Genomic DNA, 6,793 nt, shown 5'->3' on the forward strand with positions numbered 1-6,793 from the left:
GAAGGTCTGGCTTGTTGTTGGGTATGGAATTTACCAAAGGCATGTTGTTTCAAAATGTTGAGGCAAGTTCAGACTTAGCTAATATGATTGAAGCCCTCAACATGCAACACTTAATTTCATGTTTTATTAGTATTGTTTTTTCGCATGTTAGAAGAGAAGCCAATCAAGCGGCTCACTACTAAATTTGAAATTTTTAGTTCGTCTGAATTTGGATTGAAGAAACTTCTGGTTGTATATATGTTTTCGTGGCTTTTGATTTATTGCCGAACCTCTAGTTTTATTATTCAACTATCAATGACATGGTGCTTTTATGGAGTTTATGCTTTTTACCATGCATTGATGAGAGGCTCTTGTGTTAACTGTATCATACGCAAATAATTGCAGCAAAAAGGGCAATATATTCAGATGAATCAAAAGCTATTGGAGGTATAAACAAAATTCTATCATAAGCAAAATTCTATCACGAAAAAGAATAAGATAAAATTAATTTAAGTTCGCATCTAACTTTATGTGGATGGACATGGTGATAGTCGATATTTCATTTGAAAAGATAGGAAACTCCAATATTTTTCCTAATCAATCAACATTTCTGCAGTATCTGTGGTTTGAATTGTACTTTGTATGTTGAGGCCTTCATCATGTTTCTTCAAATCCTGAGACCTTATAAACTCTTCAATTTTTGCTTAAAGTAATAAGCAGTCTGCACAAAATACCAAATACCAAATATAAACTCTTCATACCCTGACAATATAGGAAACTCTTCAATTCTTCATATCTAACAAATGGGTATCCAGATATACTCCGACTAGAAAGATTCAATGAAGAAGGAAAAGAAAACTTGGTTTGTAGGTTGATCAAATCTCTATACAGTCTACAGGAGGTGCTCAGATCTTGGTACAAGAGATTTCATTCATTTATGAGTAGCCTCAATTACAATAGACTGAGTTCAGACCATTGTGCACGCTACAAAAGGTTTGATGATAATGATTTTATCATTTTCCTGTTATATTTGGACAACATGTTGGTGGTAGCTCCCAACAAATCCAAAAGTTAAAGGTACAATTGACTAAGGAGTTCGATATAAAAGACTTAGGACCATCAAACAAGATTTTAAGGAAGCAAATTCACCGAGACTGGAAGATTTGGCTTTCTCAAAAGGATTATTTAAAGAAAGCCTTGCAGTACTTCAACATGCAAGAGTGAAAGCCAATTTCTACCCCACTTCCTGTGAATCTTAAGTTATCCACATGTATGAGTCATAACAATGAAGCGGAAATGACGTAAAATTGTAGATATTAATGAAAAATTTATGATAATTAACTTACAGAAAAGCCCTTCGAAGCATGTAGATATTCATGAAAAGTTAAACTAGTATTGTTGAAAAAATCCCACAACCTTTTTTTTAAATTTATTTTTTTAAATTTAAATAGAAAAAGTTTATTCTAATGTGAAATTATCAAACATAAAAGGCAAATTAGCAAACGAATCTCTTGCAATTCATAATTGTGCAAGAAATTGGCTCCACTAACTTGTCTAAAAGCACATAGTGCACATTAGTATATAAAGATTCAAAAAGTCTATGGACCATCCTATTTGGGACTTCATAACTTAAAATATGAAAATACTAAAATAACTTAATATCCTTCACATATTTTAAAAGTTCAAAAGAAATTGATTTTTTTCTAGTTTAACATCATGCCAACAAAACAAATTTTCACATTTATTAATAGTTAAAGAAGTCACTTTTCTCCCAAAACAATCTTTGGCAACCAACTCTGGACTTTCAACTTTTTAACCATGAACTCAAATGAGCTGAGCCACCCAATCCTCAGGCAGATTTGAAACACCATTCCTATATGTTATAGTAGTCACTACTATAATATAGATGCTTTAAATAATTGTGAGTGTTTCTTTTTTCTGTTGGAGTTAAACCATAGTGTCTCTTATAAGTGATTAATATTAATACATTGAACATTATTGGTGACTTCAAGTGAGTGATCTCAGGAGTACTTCTTTATGCACTATGTAACAAACAATTGTTTATCTCCTCCCTACTTGATTATGACATTCATCACATCTTTAGTTTTATTTTTCAACCAGCAAATGTTGCATGTTTAAGCTTGGTGAACTTTGTACCTAAATGGACACGGGAAAGAATCGAACCTAAGACCTTGAAGAGAAACACACTCCCAGATCCCAAGCCAATACGACCAGACCAACCCAAGCGGGTTTTTTTATACATTTTTTTTTGGTGTACTGAAGTGAAAAATTAAATGCATGTGGGCTCAACAGTTAACTGTCATGTCTAGACTATTTCTCTGTAGAACAAAATGGCGGGAGTTGAAAATATCAATTTACTAAAAAATAGAAAATAAACAAAGGAAATTCTAAAATTAATGAAAAACTTCATATTTCTCGGACTTGATCTAGGACAAAAGTCATTTAGGAGACGGTGATAAGTTTAAATCTATCTCCTGTCATTTCTATATAAAAGCTAATCAAGATAAGAAAATGTTATTTGGACAACATTTTTGTTGTACAACATTGTTTTTATCTACGGTTTGAATACACAAATCTCTGGTTAAATGAGTTTGTAGTAATTGTTACTGCCAGTTTCCCAAGAGACCCCACTTGGTTGAGAAGCAACATGTGGTACCTTGTTCGATACTTGGCACCAAGAAGAAGAAGAAAATTGAACTTGTGAATCTTATATTCAAAAATACCTCTCTTTTTATTATTATTCCATATTGGTTCTTAGTGTGTTGAGTCTGAGAAGAGAAGAGGGTTGTTGGTATGAATTGAACATTATATATGTTGGGTATTTATGTTGGTTGCATTATTGCTAAAACAAATATCATTGTTATGTAAGTTGGAACTAATGTTTCAACATGTGGTTAGGCAACTTGTAAGATGTTGGATACAATGTTCCAACATCCTGACACGGTTCAGTGTGTCTGGGTTCTTGCCTATATGTACGTGCGCCCTTTATTGTTTAAGGAAACAATATTTCATTATCTTATTGTCTAAGCAACGCGCATATCTATACAGAATCAGCTGTGGAATATTTCTAAAGTAGATTTTATATTTTAGGAAATATTTGTTATTAGCTGGAACGATCCTATAAATGTTCCGACATTTTAGGACTTTCCAGATTTTTTCCTGAATTCTGTTTTGCAGATTAGCTGAACCGATCTGCTTCATACTGAGGCCCAACGAAGTATTTAGCCCAAGCTTCTTCAATATATAAACAAGACTTTAAGACCTAATTGATCATTCAAGCCGTCATACTAAAAAGTTTAGATTTTTAGGGTTTTGAGTCTACATGTATTCTGCTCTTGTATCATGTTGATGCAAGTTTAGAATCTTTACTGTGTGCCTTTCTTGTATCGCCTGTGATACTTGTTTAGGACTGTCTATGTGAGTTTGATACTCTTGTGCACTACACTGAAGTTGTGAAACAAGGTGATAGTTGTTTGTGTTGGAATGTAACTTCTACTTTTGTTTTGGTTTAGGTCTGATAGGTCATAGGGGCTGTGACTGACCAGTAGGATAGTGAGATGGGATCTCAGATATAGGAGTTCCTAGGTTGAAGTCTAGACGGGTAGGTCCTAGGTCGTATAGTGTAAACGAGGAGTTTGCTGATAGTTATTGAATAAGGACTACACTAGTGGATTTCCTTCCTAGCTTGGAGCCCCCAGACGTATGTATGTTTGTCACCAAACTTGGTCAACAAACTCATTGTGTTCTTTACTTTCCTGTCATTTATTTTCTTGTTTTTGTTTCTGTTTATCACGTGATGTTGGAAAATTAAACGAAACATTGCAAACGTTAAAACATCTGACAGAACATATTAAAACAAGTGCGCTAGAATTACAATTGACATCAGAGCAGGCACCCTTCCTGTTTTAGGGTGAGCTCCAGGGAAGTTCTATTCTGGCACAATGGACAAGGAAGGTGGATTTGTAAACAGACCCCCTTTGTTGGATGGCTTCAACTATGATGATTGGAAATCACACATGAGTGCTTTCCTCAAATCTATAGATAGCAAGACATGGAAAGCAGTTCTGAAGGGTTGGAAACATCATGTTGTGCTTGACAAAGATGGAAACAAGACAGCTGATCTGAAACCAGAAGAAGAGTGGTCCAAGGAAGAAGATGGAAACTCCAAGGCATTGAACGCTTTATTCCATGGAGTGGAGAAGAATATGTTCAGACTGATCAAGCAATGCACTCTGGCTAAGGATGCTTGGGAAATTCTCAAAACTGCTCACGAAGGTATATCTAAACTGAAAAGTTCAAGACTTCAACTTTTCACTACCAAGTTTGAAAATCTGAAAATGATGGAGGATGGGAACATACAAGACTATTACATGAACATTCTTGACATTGATAACTCGGTTGACTCACTTGAAAATCTGAAAATGATGGAGGATGGGAACATACAAGATCTTTACCTAAGAGATTTGACAAGAAAGTCACGGCCATTGAGGAAGCCCACGACATTAGTAACATGAAGGTGGATGAACTAATTGGGTCACTTCAAGCCTTTGAATTAGCTATCAATGGTAGATCTGAAAAAAAAGAAGAAGAAAAACATAGTGTTCGTTTCCAACACTGATGAGGAAGATGTTCAATATGAAATGGACGGATGAAAATACTTTAGATGCAATTAGGCGTCTTGGTAGAGAAATCAACAAAGTCTTGGAGATGATGGACAGAAAGTTGAAACCTAATGTTCAAAACATCTCACTCGACATCAGTAGAAACAGCGAGTCTCAAAGAAGGAATAAAAATGATGTTGAAAATTCCAATCATGTAACAACTTTGACTGGAAGATGTGAGTCTGATGAAGAATCTAGTGATGAAGGGGTCATTTATGAAGAATTGGTTGAATCCTACAAAGAGCCTTATGCCAAAAGTTTAGAAGTGATTAAGGAAGGAAGGAGAGCAGAATAGAATCATAGCTCAACTGCAGGCTGAAAAGAACAAACTTTTTTCAACTAACTCTGATCTTCAAAATGAGGTAACTCTTCTATCTTCTAAACTAGAGAAACAGAAGGTAATCATCAATGATTTTTCTCTGGAAAAAGAGAAACTTATATCCAACATCACTGGTCTACGAGAGGAAAACACCTTGTTAAATTCCAAAGTAGAAAACATGTCCAAATCTGTTCGGATGTTGAACAATGGTTCTAATGTGTTAGATGAAATACTGCAAGTTGGGAAGAAATCTGGAAATATGAAAGGAATAGGCTTTGACTATCGAAATTTGAACAAAGAAATTAAAATTTCCACAAAGAAGTTTGTTTCTCCTGAAAAGAAGACTGAGTTTGTAATGTTGGATCAAATGCCTCAACATCCTGTCCGACATTTGAACCCTCAACCAAGAAACAAAAAGAAATCACCTTGGATATGTCACCATTGTAGTAGATATGGTCACATAAGGCCGTACTGTTATAAATTGTATGGATATCCTCAGTCTCATGTTCAACCAAAGGTCAGTGGTATGATTGCTCAAGCTAGGAAAGAATGGAGACCCAAAACTCCAAATGTAAGTTCTTCTGTGACTCCCACTGTGTCGATTGGTGTTCCACCTGTTTTAACTAAGTCTGGCAACCTTGTTCAGTCTAGTTTGAATGTTGCTGATGTTGATAAAAATGTTTATGTGTCTGCTTTTAAAACTGCAATTGCACCGAATGTTGCGTCTGATGTTACAACATCCCTGGTTCAACCTGATAAAATAAAGTTTGTGGCTGAGTCAGCCTCTGATAATGAAAAATTCCAAAGTAAGAAGGTTTCTGATCATGAGGATGGTAATAATGTGTCTGTTGGTAATGACCCAAGTGTGTGGAGTTTTCTCCTTAGTTTGTCAGAATTTATGGCTAAAAAGGGGGAGTAGATAGCTACTTTGATTTTGTTTTTGGCAGAATGGTGGTATGTTTCTAATGTTGTCTTTGATGTTGAAACATCCTTTTTGATTTGCCAATAAAGTTTTCTCGTAATGGCTGTCAAGTTGCATGATTAGTTTGTCTGTCATTCCATTGGAAGTAGATGTTTGTATGTTAGCAGAAGTATTGTTTTGATGCATGCCTAATGATGTGCCAGATGATGTTGAAACATCTCAGATGATGTTGAAACAAGGTGATAGTTGTTTGTGTTGGAATGTAACTTCTACTTTTGTTTTGGTTTAGGTCTGATAGGTCATAGGGGCTGTGACTGACCAGTAGGATAGTGAGATGGGATCTCAGATATAGGAGTTCCTAGGTTGAAGTCTAGACGGGTAGGTCCTAGGTCATATAGTGTAAACGAGGAGTTTGCTGATAGTTATTGAATAAGGACTACACTAGTGGATTTCCTTCCTAGCTTGGAGCCCCCAGACGTATGTATGTTTGTCACCAAACTTGGTCAACAAACTGATTGTGTTCTTTACTTTCCTGTCATTTATTTTCTTGTTTTTGTTTCTGTTTATCACGTGATGTTGGAAAATTAAACGGAACATTGCAAACGTTAAAACATCTGACAGAACATATTAAAACAAGTGCGCTAGAATTACAATTGACATCAGAGCAGGCACCCTTCCTGTTTTAGGGTGAGCTCCAGGGAAGTTCTATTCTGGCACAATGGACAAGGAAGGTGGATTTGTAAACAGACCCCCTTTGTTGGATGGCTCCAACTATGATGATTGGAAATCACACATGAGTGCTTTCCTCAAATCTATAGATAGCAAGACATGGAAAGCAGTTCTGAAGGGTTGGAAACATCCTGTTGTGCTTGACAAAGATGGAAACAAGAC

The sequence above is a fragment of the Medicago sativa genome, chromosome 1 (assembly GCF_051527215.1).
Source record: "Medicago sativa cultivar Bolivia chromosome 1, Bolivia_mono, whole genome shotgun sequence".
Lineage (NCBI taxonomy): Eukaryota > Viridiplantae > Streptophyta > Magnoliopsida > Fabales > Fabaceae > Medicago > Medicago sativa.